We start from the raw sequence: 15,413 nt of genomic DNA, 5'->3' as shown, positions 1-15,413 counted from the left end.
CTTCAAACCCAAAGACATACACAGACTGAAAGTAAAGGGATGGAAAAAGATATTTCATGCAATGAATAGGGAGAAAAAAGCAGGGGTTACAGTACTTGTATCAGACAAAATAGACTTCAAAACAAAAAAAGTAACAAGAGACAAAGAAGGATATTACATCATGACAAAGGGGTCAGTCCACCAAAAGGATATAACTATTATATATATCTATGCACCCAACAGGATGACATACATATGTGAAACAAATACTAACAGAATTAAAGGGGGAAATAGTAACAGAATTAAAGGGGGAAATAGAATGCAATGCATTCATTTTAGGAGACTTCAACACACCACTCACTACAAAGGACAGATCAATCAGACAGAAAATAAATAAAGAGACAGAGGCACTGAACAATGTATTAGAACAGATGGACCAAATGAACAGCTACAGGACACTCTATCCAAAAGCAACAGGATACACATTCTTCTCAAGTGCACATGGAACATTTTCAAGAATAGATCAGATACTAGACCACAAAAAGAGCCTCAATAAATTCAAAAAGATTGAAATTGTACCAACCAGCTTCTCAGACCACAAAAGTATGAAACTAGAAATAAATTACACAAGGAAAACAAAAAAGCCTACAAACACATGGAGACTTAATAACATGCTCCTAAATAATCAATGGAACAATGTCCAAATCAAAACAGATATCAATATATGGAGACAAATGATAACAATAATTCACCACCTCAAAATCTGTGGGATACAGGGAAGACTGTGCTAAAAGGGAAGTATATTGCAATACAGGCCTACCTCAGGAAAGAAGACCAATCCCAAATGAACAATCTAAACTCACAATTAATGAAACTAGAAAAAGAACAAATGAGGCTCAAAGTCTGTAGAAAGAGGGATATAATAAAGATTAGACCAGAAATAAATAAAATCAAGAAGAATGAAACAATAAAAATAATCAATGAAACAGGAGCTGGTTCTTTGGGAAAATAAACAAAATAGATAAACCCCTAGCCAGACTTATCAATAAAAAAAAAAGAGTGTCTACACACATAAACAGAATCAGAAATGAGAAAGGAAAAATCACTACCAACACCACAGAAATACAAAGCATTATGAGAAAATACTATGAAAAATTATATGCTAACACCTGGATAATGTAAAAGAAAGGACAACTTTCTAGAAAAATACAACCTTCCCAGGCTGACCCAGGAAGAAACAGAAAATCTGAATAAACCAATTACCAGCAAGGAAATTGAATCAGTAATCAAAAAACTACCTAAGAAAAACTCCTGGACCAGATGGTTTCACTGCTCAATTTTATCAAGCACTTAGTGAAGACATAATACCCACCCTCCTTAAAGTTTTTCAAAAATTAGAAGAGATGGGAATACTCCCAAACTCATTTTACATGGCCAGCATCACTCTAATATCAAAACCAGGCAAAGACACCACAAAAAAAGAAAATTACAGACCAACATCTCAGATGAACATAAATGCAAAAATACTCAACAATTTATTAAACCAAATTCAAAAATATAGCAAAAAGATCATCCATCATGATCAAGTAGGAGTTATTCCATGGATGCAAAGATGGTAAAACATTTGAAAATTCATCAACATCATCCACCACATCAACAAAAAGGACAAAAGCTACATGATCATCTCCATAGATGCTGAAAAAGCATTTGACAAAATTCAACATCCATTTATGATAAAAACTCTCAACAAAATGGGTGTAGAGGGCAAGTACCTCAACATAATAAAGGCCATATATGATAAATCTACAGCCAACATCACACTTAACAGCAAGAAGCTGAAAGCTTTTCCTTTAAGATCAGGAACAAGACAAGGATGCCCACTCTCCCCACTTTTATTCAACATAGTACTGGAGGCCCTAGCCACAGCAATCAGACAACACAAAGAAATGAAAGGTATCCAGGTTGCCAATGAAGAAGTTAAACTGTCCCTGTTTGCAGATGACATGATATTGTACATTTTTTAAAAACCCAGAGAATTCACTCCAAAACTGCTAGATCTAATATCTGAATTCAGCAAAGTTGCAGGATACAAAATTAATACACAGAAATCTGCTGCATTCCTACACACTAATAATAAACTAGAAGAAAGAGAAATCAGGAAAACAAATCCATTCACAATTGCATCAAAGGAATAAAATACCTAGGAATAAACCTAATGAAGGAAGTGAAAGACCTATACCCTGAAAGCTACAAGGCACTCATGAAGGAAATTAAAGAAGATACCAATAAATGGAAATACATCCTGTGCCCAAGGATAGGAAAAATTAGTATTGTCAAAATGGCTGTCCTGCCTAAAGCAATCTACAGATTCAATGCAATCTCTGTCAAAATACCAACAGCATTCTTCAATGAAATGGAGCAAATAGTTCTAAAATTCATATGGAACCACAAAAGATCCAGAAGAGCCAAAGCAATCCTGAGAAGGAAGAATAAAGCTGGGCGGATTATGCTCCCCGACTTCAAGCTCTACTACAAAGCCACAGTAATCAAGACAATTTGGTACTGGTACAATCAGAGACCCATAGACCAATGGAACAGACTAGAGAGCTCAGATATAAACACAAGCATATATGGTCAATTAATATACAATGGGGAAATGACAGCCTCTTCAACAACTGGTGTTGGCAAAACTGGACAGCTACATGCAAGAGAACGAAACTGTATTAATGTCTAACCCCATACACAAAAGTAAACTCAAAATGGATCAAAGACCTGAATGTAAGTCATGAAACCATAAAACTCTTAGAGGAAAACATAGGCAAAAATCTCTTGAATATAAACATGAGCAACTTTTTCCTGAATGCAACTCCTCAGACAAGGGAAACAAAAGCAAAAATGAACAAATGGGACTGTATCAAGCAAAAAAGCTTCTGTACAGCAAAGGACACCATCAGCAGAACAAAAAGGCAGCCTACAGTATGGGAGAATATATTTGTAAATGGTATATCCAACAAGGGGTTAACATCCAAAATACATAAAGAACTCACATGCCTCAACACCCAAAAAGCAAATAACCCTATTAAAAAATGGGCGGAGGATATGAACAGATACTTCTCCAAAGAAGAAATTCAGGTGGCCAACAGGTGCATGAAAAGATGCTCCACATCACTAGTTATCAGGGAAATGCAAGTTAAAACCACAATGAGATACCACCTTACACCAGTTAGGATGGCCAACATAGAAAAGACTAGGAACAACAAATGCTGGGGAGGATGTGAAGAAAGGGGAACCCTCTACACTGCTTGTGGGAATGTAAATTATTTCAACCATTGTGGAAAGCAATATGGAGTTTCCTCAAAAAACTAAAAATAGAAATACCATCTGACCCGAGAATTCCACTCATAGGAATTTACCCAAAGAAAACAACTGCTCAGATTCAAAAAGATATATGCACCCCTATGTTTATCACAGCACTATTTACAATAGCCAAGATATGGAAGCAACCTAAGTGTCCATCAGTAGATGAATGGATAAAGAAGATGTGGTATATATACCCAAAGGAATGCTATTCAGTCATACGAAAGAAACAAATCCTACCATTTGCAACAACATGGATGGAGCTAGAGAGTATTTATGCTCAGTCAAATTAAATCAGGCAGAGAAAGACAAATACCAAATGATTTCCCTCATTTGTGGAGTATAACAATGAAGCAATACTGAAGGAACAAAATAGCAGCAGACTCACAGACTCCAAGAGGGGACTAATGGTTACCAAAGGGAAGGGTGGGGAAGGGTGGGTGGGGAGGGAGGGAGAAGGGGATTATAGGGTATCATGATTAGTGCACATGGTGTGTGGGGGGTCACGGGGAAGACAGTGCAGCTCAAAGAAGACAAATAGGGACTCTGTGGCATCTTACTACAGTGAATGACAGTGATTGTTATGGAGTATGGGGGACTCTATAAGGATGAATATAATAATCATATTGTTTTTCTTGTGAAACCCTCATAAAAGTGTTAATCAATGATACATTAATTTTAAAAATGTGATGCTTCTTTTGTTAATTATTTATCCACAGAACTAAATTGCTAATTATTTATCCATAATTCATATATGCAGATTAAACATGGTAGATCCACTCCAGCATTCTCTTCTTCAAGGAGATGAGTTTCTTCCTCTGTATAACAAGGGAATCCCAGCAGCTCAACATCACTTAGCATGGCCGCCACTTAATTCAGATTTCAGGCTCTTAAACAAGCGACCCATTGGAATCACTCCCTGCTGCTTGAACAAGTATGTTAACCCCAGAGTTTTTGCTAAGTGCACCCATATTAATAAGTTTATCTTTACTTAATATTATATTCTTTTGGCTTTTATTTAGCTACCTGAGAATGCATTCCTACACCAATTTCAGGCTCTAGAAGATCTATAACTTGGCAAAGTCTTCCAGTGCTTTTCCCAGATCCTAACTGATTCATAACTGTTTTGCAACTATGTGTCATTAGCTGTAATAGTTCAGGACATAATGCTTAGTTGGATTTTCACAATCTTCATCCCCAACCAAGGCATCTAAAAAATTCCAGACTCCTCTACTTCCGTGCAGGTTACTTGCTTGCTACCTTTCCTGGCACCAATTTAGGTATCATTCAGGGGTCTCATAGGGAAAGAAAGTATTTTCTCTGACTGATATAGAAAGCAAAGGAAATTATTAAAAGATATTGCCTATCTCATAGAATTTTTAAGAAGGATGGAAGATATGCAATTATTTCAGGAACATTGTCTGGAATTATGTTACAGAACCTCTGATGAGGAAGTCCCTGCCAAGACTGGCAGGCATTCACCCCACAAGTCTCCAGCCTGGACCCTGGATGCCACCCTGAGCACCACAGTTTCTGCTGCCCCAGGAACTCTTCTCGAAACCTTCACTCTCTTTGGGGAGAAGCCTCCAGACTCTTACAAGTCTCAAACAGAAGCCTTTAGTTGGTGGATCCTAAACTGTATCCCCATGACTTTGTTGCAGGTAAGTCTTAGAAACTTAATAACAGTTTTTATAAAAGGAAGTGGAATCTATCTCTGCCCCAGGGTTGTAAACCAAAGAAATTCACAAAAACACAAAGAGGGAGCTCAAATGCTGGGTTGTCTCAAAAGCATGACCCCTGCCCACTGCTGGACGTTTTGTACAGAGCCCAGCATAGTGCTGTGAATGTACTAAGTGCCCAATAAATGCCCATAAAGGAAAGCTACACATTCCCACTGAAGCCTGGGAGGATACAGTCCATTACTTTCTCTTATGCTTTTGGACAGAATATACATTTTTTTCCTTCTGTGCATCTTAGGCTGCAATTCACTGCACCTGAAGTAAAACCTTGATTTTTTTCTTTAGTGCGATTTAAATTCACAGAATGTATAGTTGCAAGGGACTTGAAACATTAGCAAGGTCCATTTTCCAGTCAAAGTGATCTTGTAAAGAATCCCTGGTAAATGAATAAGTGGTGCCGGTCAGACAAGCTAATTTGATAAAAGCAACCCAATCTAGTTCCTGGATATTTCTAATTGTTACTTTGTTCTTTCTTATACTTGAGTTGAAATTTAATTTTTTATACCTTCCACCTGTGTGCTAATTATGCACTTTAGAGTAACACAGAAGAAATGTACGAACCAAATTTCTTTGACCAAATCTTCACTTCCAAAATAACAAAACAGCTCTAATTTCCCCTCCTCTTCACCAAGCTTCACATTTCTTCCTCCTTCCAACCCTTCTGACATGAGAGGACTCCAAACTTCTGTCTTTGCAGCTCATCCTTTATAAAAACCCACCAAACTGTCAATACCTCATAACCAGTTTGGACCTATGCTGAAGAGTAATGTTAAAAACTATTTTTGTATATTCATTTCTTGTTTCTATAGGATTCCAGTCAATCCTGAGTTCCTATTGCACTAAAAGCACTGGATTTTGTGTGTTATGTTTTAAGATGAAACAAGAAGCTCTTAACATTCCTGGACATTCCTTTACCTCTCCAGGAGCTTTCTGTTTGATTGGTTGCTTTGTGTCTTACCATGTGCCCCACAATGGGTGGCTTTTTGAGGATATCATATCCCGTATTTCTTTTGCTAAAGTAATCTCATAGTTTGAAAGCTAAATTAAAAGGCTCATGGGAGCATTTGTAACAGCTTCTTGATCAACATCTGCAGTGTGCTAGGCATTGAACACACCAAGGGGAGTGCTTGGGAGAGAAAAAATATACAGCGTTTTGTGAATGAAAGGCACTAAGAGAAAAGGTCTTTTGTTTTTGTTTTGTGGTGGCGTTTCGTTTGTTTTTTAGTGATTCTGGGTTTGCAAAGTTAAGAAAAAAGAGAAACACGATGAAATTTTAACATCTGTTGATATTCTGGAGTGAGAGAAGAAATATGAGTGGCAGTTGGAAGACGGGAAGACAAATTTATTTATTATAGTAAAGTTTTTTATAGTTTTATAATTGACATCAGCAAATTGACACTTAGAGTGTTAGTACTCTTGAAGATAAACATATCAGAAATGAACAAATCTCTTCCAGCAATCAGAGGCAAAATGCCAACCTAAATAGGACACTGAAATTCTGTCTCTATTACTTGTACAGCTTCCAGGTGAGAAGTCGTTTGTGTTTTATTTATAATCTTTGATGTTGCTCGAAAACTTGTTTACAATGACTCCAAGTCAGTCCCTAAAATTTCTTGGGTAAATATGTGAAACTTTACTTCTGCTTCTAAAATATATAACAAACACTTAGTTTCACCATGTGTCAGCTACTGTTCTAAATAAATATATAATATTTATATGCAATATACTTTTATATAACATATATATATATATACACAATTACATAATGTGTATACATGTGTTTACATATATATATATGTAAAAATGTATCTATGAACTCATTTAACGACACACAGAGAAGTAAAATAACCTGCTCAGAGCCACAGAGAGAGTGACTGGTGAAGCTGGAATTTAAACCCCAGCAGCCTCAGCCCTTAATCCAAGTCCTTAGCCATTACGCTACCTGCCTGTCAGGCAGTGGAACAAATCTTAGTATATTTCACTCCATTGTAAAGGAAAAACAGTATGCCGACCAAATTTTTCAGTCCCTGAAAAAACTACTTTGAAGTGTGCTTTTCTTAAAAATTAAAAAGGGCAAATAATAAGGGGGAATCTTACAGTGCTAGGTGAGTTATGTGTGTCATTTTCCTTTGCCACACCAAATATCCAGGAAAGCAAAGTAAAGTTGTACCTTATGTTGTGTCCAGGCTCTCTTGGGGCTGAGAACACATCTTCACAGTTTTCAGGTGGTCATTTAATGACTTCCAGTTTTTCAGACTTGAAGCATAGGTCACCCCAGAGCATCTCACTTAGCCATAAAACTTGATAGTAGTGGGTTCATGCAGTAAGTTAAATAACAACTTAACAATCCATGTAACTAATTTAAGGTGTCTTCCGGAAGTAAAGCCCCGAATATGTGCCCTGATTTGTCCCAATCACCAAACCAAAAGAGCAGCATGTTGTCATCATAAAATATATTTTATCTTTCTGCCTGTAGCACAATACACATCCCATCGCAGTGTGACAGCCCAGAAGGCAAGGGGCTCTGCTGGCCATCATAAATACCAGAGAGACCTGTGGAAAAGAGCAGTAAGAGTCAAATTTGATCTGGAAAAGAATGGAGAAATAAATATTAAGCTTTTGAAGGGATACTTGTGGACTTTGTTCGCAAGAGTGATTTTACAGTAAGACACAGAAGAAGACTACAACTTCAAGTTTAAAACAACAAAATATCTTGCATTGGCATCTTTGTTAGAACTCAGAGGACGTACTGGACTGACACCAATTCTCTGTGTGCCCTGCGGGCACTTCGTGGGTGTGTAGCTGACTAATCCAGGAAACCATTCCACACCTCTGCTCCTGGTCTCTTCATTGTTTTACTAAGGTCACATTGCTCATCCCTGCTATGTCCCCAGTTTCCCTTTCTTACAGTGTGAGAAACTAAAGGTATCTCCTTGTACAGACTTAGGATTTTGTAAGCAACTGATTGGTACTTGAATTCAGTCTTTTCTTTCCCTACTGTATCTTTATTTGGTTTATTGACACTCATAAGACTGATTTTAAGTAATATTGAGAGCTTCTCTCTGGAGATTCCTGTTCCAATACCTGATCAATTTATATAGAATAACCCCACCAGATTTTTACAAATTGTTTTTTCATACTTTTGGTTGATATCCTGACTTAACACATTTATTCTATCAACACACCCTTCAGTAAATATCAGAGTCACTGATAATAAATGGTCTTAAATATATTAATCTACAGTGTTTTCCCATTAAAGTATTAGAAGTGGTTGGCATCATGTGCTAATTAAAAACAAGCTATGTTCCTATAGATGTCATAGGTAGACTGAAAAGAAGAAACATAAGTCATCGCCTGAAATCTTCAATTACATTTTTTGCATCACAGGAGAAATTTGATTAACTTTTTCCTTCTAGATATTTATTATTTGTCAGCCCCTGGTGAGTTCAGAAGTGCTTGGAGGAAGAGACTGATATAGTATTTTCAGAATAAATAAAGGAAGAAATCTTTCTTTAAAATTCTCAATAGAATCGACTGACTATAAAACAAGGGGTCAGGAAGCTTCAGAGACTAAACGTCAGCTTGATTCACTTTGCCAACCTAAAAATACCTTTACCATTTGCCTGTTAAGCAAGAACAAAAACAGCCACTCTTCCCACTGAAAGTTAGTATAACCTCACTGAGGCTGGAAGAAGAGAAAGGTCAAAGCTTAGAGGGTGCTTAACCAGACCTTCCTCACTACCCAGCTTGGCTCAAAGGCCAGTGGACTGGCTTGATATCCAAGCACCATCACTGACTGCTGGTGAGACCATGTGGTCTGCTCCAAGAGGAAATTTATGCATAGTAAGAGCATGAGAATATCTTCATTGCAGGGTTGCTTTGAATTTTAAGTAGACAAAATCTGCAAAAAAGCTTACCAGGCAGTTTCTGTTTCCACATATAAGGAGTGTGGAAGCTGCCACTCTATCCTAATGAGAGAAAAACTAAACTGAAAAATCAACAGCTTTTCTTATATCCATAAAAGAAGTGAGGTCACAGAGCAATCCTCTACCTCCAAAACTGGAGAGATTGGCAGGTAAATACAGAGAATCACAACTTACAAAAGCAGAAACAAGCTAAAACCTCCATGGAAACCAGTGCCAGGTAGGAAAGCCAGAACTGTAACTGATGTATTGATGGAGGCTCAGTGTGGACAAGATAGAGGGATAAAATCTCCAGGGGAATCCAGTCACTTTTGTTACCTCTCAGATCTCTACCAGTTTCTTGCAGCAAATATTAGAGAAAAATTCCCTCAGAGAGGAAAAGGAACCCATTGTTAAATACACCAGAACACTTCATTCTTCTTATCAAAGCCCGTCTTCAGGAGAAACTAACCAGAGCTTAACCTGTTGCAGTTTTATAAGAGCCTATCTGCTCTAGGAGAAGGGAAACCCCAACATCAACCCACTCTAGCTATCCTGTTCCAAATAAACGGTGAGAGTAACTGAGAAGCACTGGTCCAGTTATTAGCCTAGAGGCACAGGCTAACTAACAAACTGAGAACTATCAGGATATAGGACCCTTCCCCTCTCCTCACACTTACCACCACATCACTGAAAGCCAATTTACAACAGTTCCTTTTACCCAATACATCATGTCTGCCTATCAAGAAAAAACTACAAGGCATACCAAAAGACAAAAACAGTTTAAAGAGAGAATGCATATTGGAACCAGAGATGGCAGGGACACTGGAATTATCAGACCGAATTTAAAACAACTATGATTAATATGCTAAGACTCTGATAAAGTGGACAGCATGCAAGAGCAGATGGGCAATGTAAGCAAAGCAAGAAATCTTAAGAACCAAAAAGGAATCAAAAACACTATAACCAAAATGAAGAATGCTTTTTAATGGACTTATTAGTAGACTTAACACAACCAAAGAAAGACTCTCTGAGCTTGAGGATGTATCAGTAGGATTCTCTAAAACTGAAAAACAGAACAAAAACTGGTCTTGGGGAAAGAACAGAATATCAAAGAACTGTGAGACAAATACAAAAGGTGCAAAATACATGTAATGGAAATACCAGAAGGAGAAAAAAGAGAGAAAAGAATAGAAGAAATGTTTGAAACAACAATGATTGAGAATTTTCCCAAATTAATGTCAGACACCAAATCACAGATCCAGGAATCTTAGAGGACACCAACCAGGTTAAATGTCAAAAACAAAAATAAAAAAACACCACACCTAGGTATAGCATATTCAAACTACAGAAAACCAAATATAAAGAAAAAGTCCTAAAAGAAACAAGAGGGAAAAAAATCACATTACCTACAGAGGAATAAGGAAAATAATTACATCTGCAGAAACCATGCAAGCAAGAAGAGAATAGAGTCAAATAGTTAAAGTGTTGAAGAGGAAAAAAATACCACCATGGAATTCTATACCCTATGAAACTATCCTTCAAAAGTGAAAAGGAAACACTTTTCCCTTAGGAAACAAAATTTTAGGGAGTTTGTAGCCAGTAGACCTGCCTTGCAAAAAATGTTAAAAGAAATTCTTTAGAGAAAAGGAAACTAATATAGGTCAGAAACAGGTCCACATAAAGACAGAAAGAGCATTGAAGAAGAAAAAGTGAAAATAAAATAAAAACTCATTTTTCTTATTCTCAGTTGATCTAACAAAAAACAGTTTGTTCAAAATAATAGTAGCAACAATGTGGCCAATTTCATATTCTTATGTATATATAGATCATAACACCAGTGGTATAGTATTACTTGAAAGTAGACATGGGTTAGTTATATATGTATATTGTAACTAAGGAATACATTCTAGGAAAACCACTAAAAAAGGTTTAAAGAAAGAATATAACTAATATGCTAACAAAGAAGAGAAAATGCAATCACATAAAATGCTCAAAACTCCAAAAGGGTGAAACAGACTGGAAGACACAAGAGTGAAGAACAAGGTTAACAAATAGAAAACAGTAATGAATATGATAGATGTTAATCCAACACTACCAATAATCACTTTGAATGTCCCTGGTCAAAATGCACCAATTAAAAGGCTCAGATTTTCAGAATGGATCAAAAGCAAGATGCAATTTTATGTTGTCTACAAGAAACCCTCTTATATAAAGATACATATAAATTAAAAATAAAGGGGGTGGAGAAAGGTATACCACAGTAACACTAATGAAAGGAAAGCAGTAGTCACTGTATTAATTTCAGACAGAGCAGACTTCAGAGCAAAGTTATTAGGAACAAAAAGGGGCATTACATGATAAAACGTTCCCTTCCTCAAGAAGACATTACAATCCTAACTCATAAAAGCACAAGGAGAAATAGGTGCACCCACTGTTATAGCTGGAGGTTTTAGCACCCCTCTCAGAAATGGGCAGTTCCAAAAGGAGAGAATCAGTAAGGACAGAGTTGAACTCAACATCATCAAGCAGCTGGATATAATGGACATCCTCAGACTTGATCCAGCAACAGCAGAATACACATTAGTGCACACAGAACATTCACCAAATAGACCGCAGTCTGGGCCATAAGTCTTATCACAGTGGTTGGAGGTGTGAAAGGCATGGTGGTCGTTGCTAGTCTCATTGTTATTACTGTTAGTATGGGGTGTGAAAATAAAACATTTTAACCACAAATGATTCTGAGTGAACTACATTCTAGAACATTAGAAGACAAGCAGATTGAGACCAGACAAGTAGTCTATCCTGCTACCACATATTTAACAAGTGGCATGTAACAGTCTATCCTGCTACCATACGTGTAGCGAGTAGCTCACACTGAATGACACCCATCTAATGAGAAAGTTCTGTTGGTTCATGGATGAGTTATCCACAGACGACAGAACTGAAAGAATACCCAGCAGCAAAGGAAAGAGCCGTAAGTCTGGCTGCTGCACAGTCTAGAGCACTTTATCTTAATTTTAAGAAAATTTAAAATGAGTGCCTGTGGTGAGAGCTCCCCCCAGTGTCACCAGCTTTGCAGGACTCTCTGCTGGTGACAGGAGCACTCAGGGCTCAGGGCTCACTTGCATCTGTGGGGTCTGTGCTCATGGGCCAACATCTGCACCCGATTGGTTTTGTGCATTTTAATATCTACCGAGGCCTTCTTCAGCCACCACCACCTCTTCTAAGTTCTCTCTCAAGATTGCATTTCTTGTTTTCAAAAGGGCTGTGGTTACAGAGTTTGCATAGGTCTTGAATGGCCTGCCCCAATTTTAATTTATCCATGAACCCTGTTATATTTAATGCACAGTTTTGCAAAATGCATTTTTTTCATAGGAGAAATATCCAAAACTGCTTTCCAGCAAAAGGATTTTCATCACATAAACAGCACCATTTGCAAGAAAGGGCTGAGTGCCAAACATTTATTTCTAAACAAAACAATTATCTATAAATACTAGATATCAGGTTCCCACTAAGAGCAAAGCTAAGTGCTACTGCTAGAGAGAATTAGAGAAGTGCAAGTTATCAACTCTCCCCTCTAGGACCTTACAAACTGCCAATGGAGGTTTGCAGAGTACCTAAGTGGGTCACATGGGTGACACAAGGCATTTTATGCTCCATGACAACTTGGTGGGACATGTCATTAGTGCTCTGGGCAGTCAAAGGAAGAAAGAGGGTACTCTCTGGTCTACATGGCTAGAAATGTCTTCAGAATAAAAATGCAGTCTACTTGGATCATTCATTCATTCAACCAAACTATTTATTAAGTACCTGCTAAGCACTAGGCTCTGTGCTGGGTGCTGGAAATCAAGATGAATAAGTCAAATATTGACCATTGCACTCATGGAACTAGCAAGGGAGGCAAACTTTAATTAAATAAATAAGTATAAGAATTATTTACTTGCTATTTGCTAAGGGCTGCAAAACATCAACAACAACAAAAATACTTTTGAAGTCAGAGGGAATTTCATTAAAGGGGTTAAAAGAGCAGAGGTCATTCCTAACTTAGAGATTGAGGGTAGCAGTCTCCCCTCTACTTCAGTCATCATACCCATGGGCATGTGAGGGTCTTCACATGCCTTTCAGTTATGCAATAGCCAGGGAGCCCTCAGTCCCCTCCAAAATGGCCATGGTACTACCACATTCTGCATCAATTTGCCCTGAGTGTTATTTACAAACTTTTATGAAGAGTTCTCCTTACCAAGGAGAATGGAACAACGGTCTTCCTTCTTCTTGTTACATTGTCCATATTAATAACTATCAATACATCTATTCTTCATGTGCACAGAGCTGCCTTTCATTCCAGAAGGGAAAAATGCTGCCTCATACCTGGGCTCCCATGCTCAGACCTTGAAAAGACCGGGGAAATATCATCACCCAGCCAGCTTTGTGTGGAAGAGTTACTTAAGAAAGAACCCTGGACATCTGGGCTAAAGGAACCCAAAGATTTACTTGGGGGGCAAGAGGGGTGGGATGATTTGTTGATGTGTTAATTTGGGCTTGTCCTAACAGTGTGTTTTCCTTCACACCTATCTCCCACCTCCATTATCCATGCAGGTAGCTGGGCCCTGAATCAAGAGAAGTTTGTATTGCTGGGCAGAAAAAAAAAAAAAGTTTCTGGAAGACAGCCTGTCTTTCATTCTTTTATTAAAGCCTGAGTCCTTGAGGAGATTGGAGTAGGTAGTTAAGAGGGGATGGTGGCAGGAATTCCAAAGGGAATTAGAGAGAAGTTAATGCTTTTGCAGGAGAGGAAGAGCAGTAAAGAAGAGATGAGGTGGCCCTGCGTTTGCTAAAGTGGTGGCAGACCCCTGGGTTTCCACCCATAGCTGGCTTCCCTGAGTGACTTGAGAGGCAGTTGAGGAGAGAGGTCACCTCAGAAGTCCAAACCTTAGGCAAAATTTTCCTTGTTCCCAAGCATACCTCAGAATTAGCAGAGCCCCTGGAAGCCATACTCACTTGTGTAGGCATGGGCTCAAAGCATTAGAGAGACATCTGGAAAATCAGTTACATGTAAGACCTACTCTTTCTCAATAAGGACTTTTGTATGACTCTGGAAGAGGGTAGGAAAAGGATGCTGGTAACACCTGAGATTAAATGTTGCACCAGCTCAGTGGAATGGGGGTTTGGAGTCAGGTGTGATTTGATTTCAGGCAGGTAGAATTTTATGACAGGCATTTAATGCCTCTCTGCCTTTGCAGCCAAAGACTCATACCCATTATTCTTCATATTTTTTTCACTCTTTACATTTTACAAATAAATAATTAATTGCCTTGATAGCCTATCAATATCTCTTTCTTTAATTGTTAAACATGTGTTAATAATTCAAAAATCTTCTGGTGACCTCCCAATACTCCTGTGATTTTTGTAGGCCTCAGAGCTCTTTGAAGAAGGCTTGTCACTCTTGAATATACAGTCAGCTAAAAGCTTTCTGTAGAAGGCATCCTGCTTGCCAATAAGGTCTTGGGGTTAAATGGAAGACAAGGGTTCAAGGATTTTGAAGCTCTGATTCAATTATAGTAAATGCATGTAAGAGAAACAGTAATGCCACTGTGGAGTGCATTCACCTAGACCTCTGGGACATCTTTGTTTTGTTTTGCTTTAAACTTGGAAAACTATCGTTGGAGAAATCTCAGTCCTGAGGTTTGGGTTGCACTGAATCCTTTACTCAATTTAAACCCCATTTCAAATAGAACTAGGTAAGAATGAATGCGTAATGTGTGGATAATACACAGGCTTCCAAAGGATCAGCCATTTTCTTCACCCATCATTTCCCCACACCATGCTCTGTCCTTGAGATTATGTGGTATAGTGGTAGTTGAGCAATCCCTCCTTCTGCTGTAAATTCTTACTAGGTTTCCTAACACTTGTATGTTCTGGGTGAAACTCTACCCAATTCAGTGCAGATCTTCTGATAGAAGATAAACTGGCCATTGGGCCTCAATTATACAGTTTTAAAAATGTAAAGACATTAAAAGATAATAAAATATATTAAAGATGCTAAAACAAAGCTCCACTTTACAATTAAAGAAATTAAAGACAAGAACCTTGTCCAAGACCAAGTAGGATGGATATGGAGAAACCCAGGGCATAGACTCCAGTCTCATCTAGTGCTTTGTCCACATCATTGTCTCTTCAATTTGTCACAAATAATTCTACTTTATTTCTACCCTGTTCCCTGAATTTCAGAGTTGATTTTTTTTGCTTGCATCTAATTTTCTCTGTGGCATTTTGGGAACCCTCCAGTAACCGTGCATCAGCAGGAAGATTATTTTAAGCTGAAAAATGTTGGTATTCTGCAAGCTCTGAATATCATTAATTTCCATATGTTCTGAGGATTATTAAATTTTTTTTCATGTGTTTTTATCCCTGATAGCCTTTCCTTCTTGCATTCTCT

At 37.9% G+C, this 15,413-nt stretch overlaps 1 pseudogene; it reads left to right on the top strand.

Annotated features, from left to right (window-relative positions):
* The window catches only part of LOC118931896 (nucleophosmin-like), a 39,126-nt pseudogene that overhangs the window by 9,834 nt on the left and 13,879 nt on the right, over positions 1-15,413 (top strand).

The sequence above is a fragment of the Manis pentadactyla genome, chromosome 3, assembly GCF_030020395.1.
Source record: "Manis pentadactyla isolate mManPen7 chromosome 3, mManPen7.hap1, whole genome shotgun sequence".
In the NCBI taxonomy this organism is placed as follows: Eukaryota; Metazoa; Chordata; class Mammalia; order Pholidota; family Manidae; genus Manis; species Manis pentadactyla.
Note: the sequence above shows the minus strand (reverse complement) of the source record. Positions and strands in the feature narration are given on the sequence as shown.